The sequence below is a fragment of the Chlamydotis macqueenii genome, chromosome 10 (genome assembly GCF_036417535.1).
Source record: "Chlamydotis macqueenii isolate bChlMac1 chromosome 10, bChlMac1.mat, whole genome shotgun sequence".
In the NCBI taxonomy this organism is placed as follows: Eukaryota; Metazoa; Chordata; class Aves; order Otidiformes; family Otididae; genus Chlamydotis; species Chlamydotis macqueenii.
The window spans coordinates 8,665,175-8,682,500 of NC_141565.1; the positions used below are offsets into that span (position 1 = coordinate 8,665,175).

The 17,326-nt window shown below is 35.7% G+C and overlaps 1 protein-coding gene across 1 annotated transcript in view; it reads left to right on the plus strand.

Annotated features, from left to right (window-relative positions):
• Positions 1 to 17,326, plus strand: part of CACNA2D3 (calcium voltage-gated channel auxiliary subunit alpha2delta 3) — a 432,124-nt gene that overhangs the window by 288,228 nt on the left and 126,570 nt on the right. The gene's annotated exons all lie outside the window — the stretch shown is intronic.

Here is a 17,326-nt window from a genome sequence, read left to right on the forward strand (position 1 = left end):
TACAATTCTTTATCAGATAATGTCATCACCACTAACTGACTCTGAGGTTCCCATGAGAATTTCCTTTTCTTGCTTTGACATTTGAGTGAATTGGGTTAGGGAAGGAAAATCCCATGCATAGATATCAGGCCTTCCATCAGGTAGATTTGCTCTTAAAATAAGGTTCTTCAAGCTCTGCTTTGTCTCCTACAAATCTGCAGTGGTCTTTTGAAGACTCTGATATGGGAGAAAACTAGGAAGTAGCCCAGGGAATGTCTTCTTATCAGTGCTTCAGTCTGGATTAATTTTCCTGGAAAAATATAACAGCTCTGACCATTTCATCTTTTTCAAACCTTCTATAAGAGCATGATTGCAGTTTGAAGTTGCAGACCATCTGGTCCAGCAATTATGGTTGGCTCTATTTGCACTGGGATCTTATAGGTCTGGGACAGTACTTGAAACATTAACAATGATGATCAATGCAGCTACTTGTACATACAATAAAAAAAGATTATGCACATATAAATATGTAGGTGCAACATCCCTTTATGCTGATGATTAGCAGGCTGTCTGTGGAAATCTTCATTGGCAGTCCAATTAAAAAAAAAAAAAAAAAAAACAAAACCAAAAAACAACCCAAAACAAACCTTTGAGCCATGACTTTCATGATTTCTGTGGCCCAAAGTTTCAGTTGCCATAATTAAGTATTCTCATTTTCTCCTAAACAGTTCTAATCTGTTTGTTTTACTGCTGGATCTAGAATAAATGAATTACCATTAACAACATTAACTGTTTCAAATTCAATGAGATCTGTGTCAACTGTCAAAATGTAATGAGTGTTCAAGATAGTAAATGAATAAACCTCTCAACTGAATAGAATTAATGCATTATCATTATCTTTCAGATGCAGCTCAAAATAACAATGGATGTTGTTCTGTTTTGTTAGAAAAGGCACATCTGATTTACTTATGTTAGGCAGCAGGGTGCTAATCAGTGCAAGGAATGCAGCACCGCTTAAATTTGAGCAGAGAGCCCTTGCTCGCACACCAGTACAAGAGTCATGGTGCAATGTGTCCCAATAAAACACACAAACTGAGACCTCTGAAATGAAAATTGGAACATGGAAAGGAAAATTAAGTCCGTAATGACCTAGTGGGAGTACAGATACTTTAAATAAGAATGATTTGTGCATTGTTCCATGCAAACACAGCATGTGCAAATAAGGACGTGCATAAGCGTAGGTAGCATCTATGCACATGTTTGTATGTGTGTGTCTGCCTTTCAGCTTTTGAGGCAAACTACTTTGATAAATTACATTTTTGCTTTACTCCACTGCTAGTGGTGGAACTTGCGCTATTAGGGCAGTTTTCAGTGATTGCATTAAGCAAATAATATTACTGCAGACAGCTAATTGCTAGTTGTCAAAGTCACGAGAAAAAAATGTTGTAAGGAAATAGCAATATTTATTTTAACGAATTAACACTTTTCATGTGTATTGCTGTATATGGTATTTACACTATAAAATGCTATATGTGATACATCAAAAAGATGTTTAAAACATCAAAAACAAAAACAAAAGTCCTGCACTTAAAGAGGAACATAAAATTTCCTGCTGGGGATGTGGAACATGGAATGCCATCTGTATTATATGGCACTGAGAAAACTGATTATGTTTGGACCTCTATTTCATAGCAGATGGGTTCATTAAATTTAATAGCCTCCAGAGCCTTTAGAAACAGTGTTAAAAACATGTGGAACGTGCTGAGACACTTCACTTCTCGCCCCACAGTCATTATAACTCTGGCACAGACTATAAATATTACAGTATTTTATTTCCATTGAAACGGATTACTATTATAATTATTTTTCCTAGTGTACATTTACATGAGAAATGCAAAATGCAAATTGTACTTTTTCAAATTTTGAGATATACAGTCGGTTTCTTTAAATGCATTTTACAGTTCTTTGCACTTGAAGGCTTTGATATAGAACTTATTTTTATCTTCTTCCTGGGACATCAGCAAGCAGCTGTAATGCCACAGCAAAGCGAGGTCTTAAGCAGCTCTGCTCCCAGTGTGGTGCAACTAAGACAAGCATTAAGTTAAACCGTAGAAGGAAAATCAGAGCAATGTTACATCTTGGCTTTTATCTGTATATTGATTCTCTTTTCTAGTATTTCATCTGATAGGGTAACTGCAGTTTGAACTAGTCTCTCTTCACCTTTCATCACTGGAGCACAGAGGGATTAAATATCTAATTTAAAATCAGAGTAGTTCCTGCAGAAACATTGCTTTAAACAGAGTATAAACTCATCTCATTTTGAAATACTCTCAGAATTTTATAGTTAAAGGAATATTTTAGTGGTAGTTACTTTTCGGTTTTAATTTACGTTTCAAATGAGAACAGGGAGGTTTTACCATGTTTAAGTGCTTTGACATCTATCTAACATTCTTCCACCTCTTCATTTACACATCCTGAGGTTTAAACTACATTACTTTGTTTTTGCAAACTTTGTCATATTTGATCATGATATTTTTCAAAAAATAACCCAGTTTCCCAAAAACCATATCAGCTTGTTCTCGTATGATGTAATGCTCTTTTGTTTCCTTTTCCTTTCCTACAAAATGCTGTGACTAACCACACTGTCTTTTATTGTTTTCTAAGGTCACTCTTGGTTTTGGGCTGTACTGACCATTTTAATGTGGATTTTCCCTTTCTTCACATCACTGACTTCAACTCCAGTTTTGTTATTGACCATTGCTCATATTATTATTAAGACTTGCAAATTTTAATAACCCACTGAAGTCCTACTGCAGTAGATGATATATGATGACAGGATTAAATAATGATACCTTCCTCATATAATTTCCGTTCGAAGTAACAGATAAGAATTACTGGTTGCTTAGAAAGGGCAGAGAGTGTAAGGACACAGTAAGACAGTATAGGTCAATGCAGTAAGCAATTATCGGTCTATGAGATCTCAAATATGAAGGGGGTTATGTGAAAACATACACAGATGCATGTTCAAGTGTTTCAAATTTTGATGTCCACTTCTACAGTGTTCCCACACTAGTGTTCTTTGTCCAGGTCTTAAGGATCATGGAGTCCTTGATTGTCTTTGATTAAACTCAATTTAATGGAAGTATTAGGACAATCCAGTATTTTCAGCTCTAACAGTGTTTCAAAGTGGTTACAGTCACAAAGCACATTCTGTGACTAAATGTTGGAAATCAGAAAATTCAGTAAGGTTTGAATGCTGAACGAACACACTTTGCTGTTTTAGAGAGCTGTCAAGTGCAATGATATTATATTAGGACTTTGTTGTGAATTCTTAAGCTTTTCTTTGCTGCTTTTGCTATAAACAGTGTCTCTTGGGACATGATTGCTTTGCACTGAATTACTGTTTATTCTTATATGAAAACTGATGTATATGAAAAGGAGTCCATAGAATTACAAATGTCCGTAGGTTTTGCCTGCTGGATGTTCTCCCACCAGTTACTATATACAAATTACAGAGAATTGCTCTGCTGTTGAAATTGATTAACAGGCATATTCGTGCCAAGAGGCTCTTGGTCTTATTTGCAGGCACCTGCACACTAGAGATAGAGCAGCTTGGGACCGTTTCCAGCTGTGATCTGCCAGTGACATACAGTGCCTTTAGGTGAGGGGACAGAAAATGCTTTTAATTTCCAGCTTGTTTCACAGGGAATTTTCTGGTTTTGTTGTGACAGAGAAACAAAATCAAAAGGTGACAAGTCACTAACTAGAGGGAGAATTTTTTTCTAGATCTCTATATGCTACGGTGAGTCCAACATTTAGGAGGAGATGTCTATTCTTAGTGAAAATAACTACTTAAAGGCACTCACAGCCGATAACTGTTTGTCTGTCTTTGATCTCATTGCCTCCATTCTGAGTGAAATTGAGTTAATTATAAGGAAATGGTAGCTATTTTGTCACATATATTATCTTTTTTCTCTCTGTTTTTGTCTTTAGTTTTCACAGAACCGATTTTTTAGGGTAAATGATAATGTAGGAAAGCAATGAATTTAGTATAATATACTAAATCCCATCCTTTGATCTCATGTCTGTCATTCTGACTTTCTATGAGAAAGAGGGCAGGGAAGATGAAATATACTTTATCTGCACTGCTGGAGTAAAAATCTGAAATAATAAGAAAGGCCTATTAAATTATTGGTGCCATTCGAGCTTTGCTGCAGTGGCAGAATTCAGTGCAAAAGAGAAAAGAATAAGAGAGAATGAAGGGAAATAATCTTCCCTTTTGTCTGTTATTCTGCAGATATTGCAATTGTTGGTTATTTATAGCTCTCCTTTTAGTACAATCAGGAGATTTTCACATACAACTCAGTCATGCACACAATACAGTAGACACGTTAAAGTTCAGGTTTATCACAGTCATTATGACTGCTATTTGAGGTTAGTAATTTCTGGATACATTATTCAGAAATACACTTAGTTCTACAAGGAATAATAGAATGTTTCCTACTGATGTTCTTGCTGCTTGACAGCAAGGTATATGATTTATGTCCACCCCATTGTATTTCGTCAGATCAGATATTTCCCAGCAAGCGTTTCCCTTAATGATCAGTTGAAAGATGATCTAACCAGTTAGTAAATGCATGATTTTCAGCAACATCAGTGTCAGCAGAGGAAAGGTTGGAACACTTACAAGTGTTTTCTCTGGAATTCAAAAGAGCCATTTCACCTGCATTGATGTCAGATTTTGGGGGAGGAAAATGTAATCACCCTAAATATTAGTTTACATTGCCTAGTTCTAGGTAAACCATTAAAATTCCTAAGAATTTTATACTGAGGGTTGACAGGAGGAGCCTACGGGGCCATTGCCTTTAACGCCTTCTTTCACAGAACATGATTTTGTGTGGGTGTTTGTTTTTTTTTTAACGATAGTGTTTATGTCGTGGCACATAAGTAGTAAAAGAGAAAATATATTAGAAAGAGCATACTAATACCAAGGAACGGTACAACTTACAGAGCTTTCTAATGTCTTTTTTGTTCTGTTGCAGCTAATAACCTTTATATAATAATAATAATAAAAGCCTCAGTTTTCAATATTGTTAAGTTTATTCCAGAAAACTGTCAAAAAAAAAGTAAACTACCTAAGTCAGCTGTATACTTGCATTCCATATGGGTTACATTTGTTGATTATTATTCTTCTTAAATTTACTCTACGATGAATCAGTAGTGTCTTCATTTATGTACCTGGATTTGCACTCATGTAAAACAGAAGACACAGTCATTGTGTTAAACTTCAGTTTAAGGGACTTGGATTGTATTTATGTTGATTGATGGAATAATTCTAACATTTTCTTTCTTGGACTAAAGTCTTAAAGCCTCAAAATTTCAAGAGTTACAGTGAAACTGTAAGTTATCTTTATAGGAAAGAAAAGTTTAATTTTTCTTCTCTGATTTACCTTGCTCTTTTGGGTTTACACTTTAGTTTTAGAAAATAGAGATACAGTGAAAACTGATTTTGCAATAATCAAGTTTATGATGTTCACAAAATTTTTGCTGTGTGGCCTACTATAAGATAATGGGACTTACTACATTTTAGCATGCCTAAAAATGACTTCAATGTCTACAAACAATTCTAGCTCTGACATAGCTGAAAGAATGTTGAGATCTTTCCTTGTGAGTTCTTATAGGGAAGGTATGAAGTAGGGGTAACATTTTCTTGACCTGCTGGATAATGCAATAAGGGGAAAAGAGCAGAAGGTGATGAAAAAATTTGCCTCAGGCCAAAAACATTCCTTGAACTAGATTTCACAAGCATTGTATTAAATAATGAGAAACTGCATATTTGAAACTAATGTGGATCATCTAGAAAGGCTCTCCAATTCGTGATCTTTCAACATATCAGATCCTTAGCTATTGGGCATCAGGTCAAATTGGCTTTTAGGAAGCTTTGAAGTTTCAAGTTGTGCGAAGTAATAACAGAAAGCTTCTTCCAAAATAAAAAAGCTAGAAAAATACAGCCCTTTCTTACAGAGTGAGTGGGTCTTTGTAGACCCTGATGAATTCAACTTGCACTGTGAAGAGTCCATAAAATGCTCCATGGCTTTTTTGAGAAAATGTGGTTATAAAATCTTGATGTAAAACTTGAATGGTGGGATACATTAGCTACACTTATTAGCAGGGTATGAAGACAGAACCCGTTCCTCGAAACAGAGCTAACAAACAAGAAGTAGCATTGATTATGCCATTTCATCACTTACAGTGGCGATGCTAGCCAGATCTGTGGTACCAACATACCCACAAACTGATATAAAATTATTATAGAAAAGAGAAAGAATGTATTGTTAGATTAGGAATTTATCCAACTAAGAAATTTGACAACATTAAATGGTGGAGCATTTTCTAAGCTTTTTTTTTAAAAAATATTTTGTTTTATCATATCTTTTTAAAATAATGCTTGTAACAATTAGACTTAAACTTGCCCTCTGATCTTGTACATCTCTGTTAGCTAAGAAAATCAGTTGCTTTGCTTATGTGCGTGAACCTGAAACACACGTTTCTAGTTTAGAGACACAGGATGGCCACCTTGCTACTGCAAGCGTAGTATTTTAGTATGTTGTTAACTTATTTCCAAAATACACATTAGACATTTGATTCTCAAATGTTTATACAAAGCCTGGACAGTTTCTACAGAGATGTGTTTTCTGGCTTTAGGGAGTGTGCGTCCTTCCCTCAAAAAGCAAAACAGTACCTGAGCTCAGTCCCTGGGTTTCTGACTGTAACTTTTATGCAGTATATTCGCACACAATTTGTTCCTCCTTCTTCTTTATGCTTCCTCTGAACTTTTGCAGATATGCCTTAAGATGGATCCATTGGTGTTTTGCCCTTTCAGAGGCAAATTGATAAACAAGAGAAAAGGTGATGCCCTTTGAAAAACCGTTTGAAGCTTTTCATTTGGTGGCTGTGCATAAGCTGCTTTTCCTGTTACTTTCTAGTGCCCTTGATCTATTACTATATCTGTGAATTTCTTCTTCTCAGCAAATGAAATTGTGCTAACACTGTTGTGCCTTCTTTCTTCCTTTAAAATACCTCCTCTATTGTTTATCAGCTCCAATAATCTTATGAGCGTATTGTATCTATCTCATCGTGCCCTCGAGCACACTGCTACATTCAGAGCAGTTCTGGGCCATTGGTTACTGACCTAACCTTCAAGGTATTTTGTGCTAGCTAAATATATAATTTGTACAAGAGTTTTGCTCATTTGGAAGTAATAAATAGGGAAAAAAAGAATAAAAGATAATAGTTATTGTGAATGTATTAGGTAACTAACAAAGCAGATTGTTCCCTCTATAAAAACATTCAATATTTTAATTCTAAAAGACAATTAGTTCCAGCATTTAGAGACCTGTAGTGTTTTCAGTCTTTGCAACAGACTTCCAGAATCAACTAGTTGATTTCAAAGTGTTTTTGGAAGGACTTGTTTCTAAGTAAATAAGAAACAGGAAGAGTAAGTCCCCTACAAATAAGAAAATGTTTACTGCTACAGGAAACCGGTAGACATCAAGTAATTCACAATTTCTTTCTCCATTGTGTGTTTTGTGGTCACAGTCCAAACTATACTGATCTTGAAATGATGCTGTTTACAGGTCATAGAGTAAGTGTCAGCAAAAGAGCTTCTTCCATATTAAATGCACATTCTACAAGGTTAAACTGAATGTCTGGTATGAAGTGTGCTTAATATAAACCTTCAAAGCTAGAGACTAAAAACCTTTCATCATGGTACATTCCTTCACTCTTGTTACATTGTGAACACTAGCTACAGCAAGGGAGAAAGGATTCTGAGATTTCTGAGTTGTACCCCTAAAATTCATGTATTGATGTGAGAGTAAGGGAGAGGAGAGCAGAGAGTAAGGGAACTGGAAGCAGAGCCTGGCTACAGCCTCCACCACTTCTGGCAGAGCAGCGCTCTGGACATGCAGAAGAAATGGTATTCTGTGAAAAAATGGTGGAGAGAAGAGTGGTTTGGGATAATTCAACTATACACATTCTTACAGTCTTTCCCTTTTTAAAGCATGTTAGAGGATTACAAAATAGACTATAGAAAAACACATCTGTTTTAGAAGTGCAATGCCATTTAATACAATCAGAGTAAAATGCTAAAAATCACAAACTCAATTAGGTAATCTGTTTTAGAAGAAACTCTGGCTTGCTTTAGGCATTCATTAAGTCAAATACACTCTCATCCTTCCTCAGAAAGTGGTTATCTTTAGATGTTGGTCTTACATTGATACGTAGAGCAAGTAACATTTAATACAGAGCAAGATCAAAACCCCACTGAACTCATTGCAAGATTCTCATTGACTCTGATAGGTGTTGGGTAATGCTCTTTGGTTTTCCTTTGAGGCCACTGTGGATTTCATTGTGGGAGAAAGAGGATGTGTGTCTAGCTCCTAAGAGGATTTATGGTTAAGATATTATTTTTAATTTCTAGAAGGACTGTCAAAGAATTTGCCCTTTTTCCAAATGTGAAAGGACATTTCTGTGAGAACAGATGAATAAATGAATGAGAGTGTGTATATGCACCTATCTTCTGAGGCTGATACTTTTTTTCCTTCCTTCTCTTCCTCCCTTCCCTCTCTTCCTCTCCCAGTAATTCAGAACAAGTCTTTGCAAAGACCTTGTTTTTGGTTTTTTTTCTTTTTTTTTTTTCTTTTTTAAATACAAGTATGATTTCCTCCCCCCCCCACCCCACGCTTGTTTTCATAGAATCATAGAATGGTTAGGGTTGGAAGGGACCTTCAAAGGTCATCTAGTCCAACCCCCCTGCAAGGAGCAGGGACATCCCTGACTAGATCACGTTGCTCAGAGCCTCATCCAGCCTGGCCTTGAATGTTTCCAGGGATGGGGCCTCCACCACCTTTCTGGGCAACCTGTGCCAGTGTTCTATAACTCGCATCGTAAAAAATTTTTTCCGAATTTCCAATCTAAATCTACCCCCCTCTATTTTAAAACCATTACCTCTCGTCCTATTGCAACAGGCCCTACTAAACAGCCTTTCCCCATCTTTCTTGTAGGCCCCCTTGAGGTACTGGAAGGCCGCTATCACGTCTCCCCGGAGCCTCCTCTTCTGCAGGCTGAACAGCCCCAACTCTCTCAGCCTGTCCTCATAAGAGAGGTGCTCCAGCCCTTTTATCATCTTCGTGGCCCTCCTCTGCACCTTCTCCAACTGGTCCATGTCGTTCTTGTGCTGGGGGCTCCAGAACTGGACACAGTACTCCAGGTGGGGTCTCACCAGGGCAGAGTAGAGGGGGAGAATCACCTCCCTCGACCTGCTGGCCACGCTCCTCTTGATGCAGCCCAGGGTGCGGTTGGCCTTCTGGGCCGCAAGGGCACATTGCCTGCTCATGTTGAGCTTCTCATCCACCAGCACTCCCAAGTCCTTCTCCTCAGGGCTGTTCTCAATCCATTTTCTGCCCAGCCTGTATTTGTGCCTGGGATTGCCATGACCCAGGTGCAGGACCTTGCACTTGGCCTGGTTGAACTTCATGAGGTTGGCACGGGCCCACCTCTCCATTGTTTTACTACAATGCAGTAATTTTTCTCTTACTAGAACTATTTCTCTGGGAAAGACTCTCATCCTATTATCTATCATCTTCATAACAGTCTTTCTAAATGTCTCATTTAGAAATAATTAACATTAGTAATAATCAAGATGACCCTATCTGTTTTTTCTAGAGGTGGTACTAATAAATATTAAGGAGTATTAAGGATATATAAGGAGAAAGAGCCTAACCATATAATGTGATGCCATTTTACATCGTTGAGGACCATAATCTTATAAGTATGTTGCATATCGTATTATGTACAGTTTTAGATGTTTCTTTTCCTTTTGATATTATGAGTGAGAGCAAGGCTGGGAAAAAAAAAATGCTTATTCTCTAGAATATAGATGTATTGTTTTAAGTTCTCTTATGTGTGTAGACAAAATGGACATTGTATTATTGTTTTCTTATACAGTGTGAAACCTCTTCAGTGCTCTTAAGGTTGAACAGTACATGGTTAACTGGAGTGTAGTGTGAGGGGTTTGTTTTGGTTTTTTTTTTACCAGACTTTAGAGGTATAATCAGAAGCTGTTTCTTAGTTTCTGCCTTAGTTCACTTCTGCACTCTGTTATAGCTTCCCTGGTTATTTTCTAAAGCTTTTTCATAGGGCTATTATTTAAATAATAATTATCTGTTATCTTCAACACAAATTTCCTTATAAATTGGAGTTGAACAATTCTGATCCTACAAAAGGGATAAAGAATTGTTATCATTTGACAATCCACACCCAGTCCTTAGTCCACTTACCTACCTGTACCTGTTTGGTATCCACAGATTCCAATAATTTTTCAACTTTTGCATAAAAAAAAAAATAAGTTATTTAAATTGTGAGCTTTCTAAACTGTTTGTGGTGCTTTAGAAAGTCAACTAATGCTAAAAGCAAGCACAGTAAAAGTAGAGAAAAATATTAATATACTATTTTCCTCTATCCTCAAAATTTTACTTACATTTGATACTTTACTGTAGTTCAGCTCATATTCTCACTTTTGTACTAAACTCTGATCTGGTGGTATAATGTAAGTTTAAATCAGTCTTGATCTTAGACCAATAAAAGAAAAGAGGACAAATTCAAGACACAGAAAGTTCTTGTAGTTTATTAAAATCATACTACATCCCTATTACTTGTGTGAAAGCATAACCAAACAGTAGTTTAAAACAAACAAGCAAAAAACCCTAGTGGACAGTGTAAGGAAAACGATTTTGGAGGCAGCAGAAAACATTGGCTTTTTTTTCTCTAATATCATCATGGCTATACCAGAAATCAGTAAAAACAACAACTACAAAATATATATATAAAATCAATGTAATAAAGATATAGATTTATTTTCATTATTTTCAGGTTAACTTGGTGTGCAGTGTAAAATATCATCGTCATTGAAAGGTAACATGTCTGGACATATCTATACATCTTTTTAGTAGCAACAAGTTAGAATACTACTTCCAGATGATTTGCACTGTTATGTTCACTTCTGTACTGGTAATATAGAGGGACAGACTGACTGAGCACTATCATTGATTAAAGCAAACCAAAACAAACTCAAAATCTACTATCTCACTAATATTTAAATTAACTATATTAACAGAAATATGAGAATTATCACTAGTCACATTATTTAAATTGTATTACAACTTCAGATATTATAATAGTTTGTATTTAAGCAGTTTGGAAGTTTCTGATAATTTTCAGGGCCAGAAACATTTGGGGACCTGTGCCCCTAGATATAGCAATTAGCTCGGAGATGGGAACATTTTGAGCACTGTATTAATTTAAAAAACCGTACTAATAAGTCATTCACTGTTAGAATAACTATGCAGTCCAAGTGTTTGTAACCGCTAAAATACAGGCACCAGGTTTACATAAGCATAGGAAATCGTCCTGAAGGATAGCTCTTCACTGCTGGTGCTCATCTGTTTATCTGTCCTCTTCGAGTCAATTGTAGAGCTCATGTTCAGCGCTATTACAGAAGATATTAGTTAGCTTTAGACCCTTTGTGTGTTTGTAACCTGGAATATTTGCAACAACTTTAGAGCTGGAACTCGTAGATATTTGAAGTCAGTGCACAGATCCTATGTGAGATACAATAAGGACTATCAAAACCACCAGCCACTAAAATAAATATTCTTCCACTTTATGCAGGGTAAGTCTATGTGTTTCCAATAGAACAAGCATTATATTTATTTATGGTGGTATGAAAATATTCCCTGCATGTTTAGTTCTCTTGTTCATGTTGTCCACAGTTGAAGTGCAATTGAACTGACTGCCTCCGTAACTCAAAGGTCACCCTCAAAACGTAAAACTTCCATCAATCAAACAGCCATAAATTTTGAAAAGACTGTTCTTAATAACTGCTGTTGGTAGCACTCTAATGCTGATGATCCCTTATTGTTTTTTAAAGAATTTTTAGAATTCCATTTCTAAAATTCTATAAACTTTAGAACTCTTAGAAATTTAATTTCAGTGTTTTCTATATGAGATAAAAAAGACTAGGCAGATTTTAATGTTAATGTTGTCACTTAGTGTTGCAGGATGTGTATCTTAAAACCATTAGTTTTGTTTGGAGTTGTATATGTTTAGAAAAATATCCCAATTCCATGCATGAATGTACATTTATTAAGAAGAAAAGACCTACTATATAACAGATAAGAGAGTAGTTATATCAGTAATTTCTGTAGGGAAAGCTAAATATAGTAATGTTTATACAGAATATATGTTTGCATATATAAACAAAATTAACCATGGACATCTATTTTGCGCTAACAAGTTTTACTTTATTGATGTAATAAAGAAAATAGAATTAACTCTCTTTAAACACACATGCATGAGGCCAAATTTTGTTCGTGGTATGTGGAATGTTCACGGACTGTCTGATGTCATGAATCAGTTCTGCTAATTCAATCTTTAGTCATGTGGCTTATTTGTAAAATTAACATAACTCATTAAAAAATATTAATTATTTATTACTTCAGCTTACAACCAAACTTTGCTTTTAACGTAATCACTCTGGGTCATTTAAATACAATATTTCCTGTAAATATTTTGTATTCATTAGAAGGAGAAAACATTTAGTTTATCCAAATAAAAGAATCACAATCACAGACTTGCAGAATAACTGAGTCTGGAAGAGATCTCCTGTAGATCATCTAGTCCATCCATGTGCTCAACTGGGATTAGCTGGAGCAAGGTTTCCCAGGACTCCATCCAATTCAGTTTTGAACATCTCTACAAACTCTCTGGGCAGTGTGCTCAGTGTGCTCCAGTGTTTAATCCATCACTCTTACAGTGAAAATGTAAGAATATTTCTATGAGTATGGATTTATTTTGTTATCTTCAACACAAAATTCAGAGATCAGATGCAGACAGATATGACTTAATTAACCATTTTAAAAGTTGAGCATATTTCAATTTTTTCTGTGTCAGTGATTCTCATTTTAAAACCAAGATTGCTAGACAATGCATCAGAAATTATTCAGTGATTTACATGAATAACCAGTTACATATTTTAGAAAATGTGTAAAATCTTCAAAGGGTGGGGCCATTGTATTACGAAGATGTTTGGAATGTATATATAATTGTTCAGTGTGGTCTGCTGTTTCTTAATTCCAATCTGAGACCTTTGCAGCTCCTGTGTTTTCTCTTTTTTTTTAATATTCACAAGAGCTAACTTCTTTCCTTTCTGTCATCTTTATAGAAATCTTTTTAAAGAGAGGACTAGAGTTGTAATTTTCATCTATATTTTATGACTCTCTTCTTCATAGCAACATTTACCAAACCACCATAAACCTAGCTATGCATAGATGTTAAATTTTGGTGCAGCCCAGAAACTATTTACAGAAATGGCTGTACTGTCAAAGCTGTATTCATAATTGTGGATTATTTACTGGCATGTTTGGACTTAATTTCTATGGATTTGTATTGTATCTGATTATAGAACAATCAAGTCAGTAGGGTTTTTAGCCTTTTTCTGAGGCTGGTGACATTGAAATGCTTGGCAGAAGACTAGAACTGTGGAAATGAGGTCAGTGAATGTCAAATAAGAGTTATTTCTTTATTTTTCAATGCTTTAACATAAATACATTGCAATAGTATAATGTTTTTCAAAAAGATAATTTCATGCAATCATTATTAGAAAAATAGAAAATGGAAAATTAGTTTCATAGTGATTTATATTATTTTTGTTTCTCTAATAATAGAAATCATAGTTTTTCAGTATAACAAGAAACTGTTGAGTATAATTTAGTCTTGCAGGAGATTTTTTTTTTTTATTCTTCAAATAAACACAAGGTTGAATTCTAATTCAACAGAACAATAAACCTATAATTCTAATACTTTTTCTTTAAAACTTAGTTTCTTGGAAATCTAGGACATACAGCTCCATAATGTTTTGAATAAACTTTTGAAGTGGCTATAAAATATTTTAGGAATATATAGTCTTTTTGTTTTGGAATTATCATGCCGTCATTTTCAAAATCAGTCTTTATGAACTTTTGTTAAGGGTGAAAGGAGCCAGGCTTGTGAGGTTTGGTATGGAGTACTTAGCAGAACTCCTGGTCCTGAAACATACACCTCCTGCTTCTTAAGAGGGTATTTCAGATCTATCTATGGTTTTGTTTGTTTCACTCGTGTTGGCCTCACAGTTATGTGATCCAAGAAATAGTGCAACATCCTTGCTGTTGGACTCCTTTGCCTGTCTTGGTTGTTTTGCCACGTTAGTAGGGTCTGTAACTTTTATTTTTCTGATAATACCAAACACATTTTCATGAAGGGCTCAAAACAATGCTAGATGATTTGCAAATGTGGAAAGCATGATACTGTATGCAATAACAGTACTGAAAAACCTCCTACAGTTATTCTATGTTGCATAATGTGACAGGACCCCAAGCTGACCTGAATTTGGAGGTGGAATTCTCAAAATGTCTCACTGGAATCAAGTGTACTGTGAACCTCAGGGGATTTGCAGTCTATGAAGGTTATTTTTTTACAATACAAAGCAGAATAAGAACATTTGTTTGGTAAAGAAAATTTGGGTTTTCTGGGAAAGACAGACTAAAAGAAAAGAGTTTGAAAACAAATCCCCCTCCCTTTTCTTCCCTATGTCCTTGAAAGGCCTATGCTCTAATTTTGCTCTTCAATCTCTATCCATTTTTTTTTTTTCAGTTGTAGCAAAATTTACACAGTTCCATCAAGATCCCCAAGTCCATTTTTCTACATCAGAAAATCCTCTCAAGCTTCCCCTGGTGCCTATAGGTCTGCAGGCTCCTGTCCCTGCTGCAGCAGGTGGTGCTGCACCAGTGTCTGCTTACCTCACGGCTGTGTGGAGGAAGGCGTGCTTCCCTTTGGAAGGCTTCTTCTGATCCAACCTGCAACAGCCGGGAGACAGCAAACGGCCAGACTTTCTCCCTGCCCCTCAGCCACAGTCATTTTAACAAAACATGTATTACCCAGAGGGTAAACTAGGAGCAAGTAAAATAAATATATGCCCTGTTATGTATCCTCTTTAGAGACAATCGTCAGAGGGAGTAAGAGACATTAATGGAAAACGAACAGGAACAGGAGGTACTTTGTTGTGGTTGGAGCTGAATAAAGACACCAAAATGGCATGGTTTACCGTAGGTGCAAGTGGAATAGAAAGATCTGCAGTGTTTTTTGAGGGGCAGGGAGAGATGACATTGTTTACTCATCAGTGTATAAAGCAGACCAGAGGAATCAGAGGAAACCTGCTGGGGTTTACACAGAGACAGGCAGTTTTTAGACTGTGCAATAAAGGGTCAGACCAGAGGACTGTTATTGTTAGGAAAATTATTTGTTTCCTATGGCCTCCCAGAAGGGGTAATGTCAGACAAACCTCCAGAGTTTATTTCAAAGGAATTTGTAGCAGTGATTAAACTGAATTGCTGACATATAGGATCTTGTAACAGCCAAGTTTCAAATCAGCAACAGAATGAAGATTTGTCTGACTGTAACAAAGACAGGTCGGTTTTTTTCAAGGTAAAGAGTGTGAACCTGGATTTTGAAGCTTAGATGAAAAGTGAAAAGAATGCCAGCCCAGGAAAAAGCACCATGGAATGTAAACCTTGTTTGCTGACCTTGTTATTTTTCATCAAGGCTTTGACTACTAATGTTTCAGAGCAAGGAAAGATTCTTGATTTTATAAAAGGCTCTAAATGGGATTGACAAACTGAATTCAGCAGCAGTTGATATTAACTCTTATTAACGTGCTTTTGAAAATAATCTCAGTAAAAGCAGTAGGAACAGTTTCACATACAAAAGCATGTAGCATCTAGTTTGTGTGTTAGTTATTAATCAGATATCCTCACTTGCATTCCATCTGACTGTAATTCCCTCACATGGCAAAACTTGACCAAACCATATGTATCTGAAGGGCTGTGCTCAAATAGGAGTGACCTGGAGTTCTGAAAACAAGTAATAAAAATTGCATCAAAGAGTACTAATATTTGTATAAGGATTCAACTTAATTTGAAGACCCAATAGAGCATTGTGTGTGCATGCATTTCAGTTAACCAAGTCAAAGACTTATACCTAGATAAATGTTTAGAAAAGCTTTTAACTGCTTTAAGTAATGCTCTCACCTATTATGCAGGATTTTGGTCATGTTATAGTTCATCAGGTATCTGCAATTTCTGCAGCAACCTTCGTATATTATTCTATATAATAAATAGAAATTAAAGAAACACATGTAGCTCATACTTTAATGTGATCGTGGCTCGTATTTTACTATGGGATCATTCAAGTTTTAGGATGAAATAATTTTACTTGCAGCAATTCTCCCTGCCGTGATTGTTATATTTCATGTTGTGAAAACAGAGAAATTGTGGCTGGCTGCTTTCAGTATTTGTGAATTAGAGATCGCGTGACAATTCTCTTTGATGACATATACTAATGTGGACATTAGCTTTTAGCAGAGTACTAGATGGAAGTTGTTTTTTCTATCTTTTAATTCAGAGCAGGGACAAAAGGTCAGTCAGAAGCTCACTAGAGATCTGGAAGGGCTTTTTGCGTTTGATATTGATTCACCTGCCTGTTTCTGTGTTCAGCTGATGCCTGTAAAGAAATAGTTTATACTGGAAAAAGACATCATCTGAGAAGGTGGATTTAGCACAAGGCTAGATTGCTGTGTATGGTGAATTTTTCTGTGAGTATGAAAGTAAGAGCAGGAGAATACAGAAAAAGGGAAAGCTGTATTGTGCCCATAATAGTTTATTTTTCTAAGTTCCTCTCCACCACCTACAGTGGGTTTTATTTTTCCTGAAGTGAGAACAGAACTCCTTTTTCAGCTCTTGATAAGTAAGATATTTGGTATGTCATGGAGTCTACTGCCTACTCTCCATGCCTTTTTACATGGGTTGTTGCTACAGTAAATAGTGTGCATACAGGCAGGTATGGCTAATCTTGTCCAAGAACATCTGTGTGGTATAAATATGTACATATATGCATAAACACCTTTTGTTTGCATATATGTACATATAATCATACTTATGTTTAAAGTACAGAAATGTATTGTTCTATGCATACATTATTGTATATTATGCATATATGATAATATGGTTGCATAAGCAGTCATTAACTTTCTATTACCATTTTGTTGTATTTTCTCTGTCATAGAGAATACAGCCTTCTACTTTAATATGATAAACAGCTCTTAATGACAATTTAATTCATAATAAGTGTAGATTTAGATGTTTACAAATCAAGAATGAATGGTTTTAAAGCTAAAACTGTCTTGATATTGAATTAT